We start from the raw sequence: 235 nt of genomic DNA on the forward strand, positions 1-235 counted from the left end.
ACAATGGAGTTGTGAACCAGCAGTGAGGGGATCATTGATGAGTGGTATAAAAAACAGGCTTAAGCAGCAAAAGGATACATTCATTGTCCATTGGGTCCCTATCAGACAACTCTCATGGCCAACAACTGGAGCAATTGGCCTGTAACCTGATGGCATCCTGCATTTGACATGGGGACAAGACAGCAAGCAAGGAGTCAGGCCTGAACCCATATAGACATGGTAAGGGCAGGGTGTA

The sequence above is a fragment of the Alligator sinensis genome, unplaced genomic scaffold, assembly GCF_000455745.1.
Source record: "Alligator sinensis unplaced genomic scaffold, ASM45574v1 scaffold326_1, whole genome shotgun sequence".
Lineage (NCBI taxonomy): Eukaryota > Metazoa > Chordata > Crocodylia > Alligatoridae > Alligator > Alligator sinensis.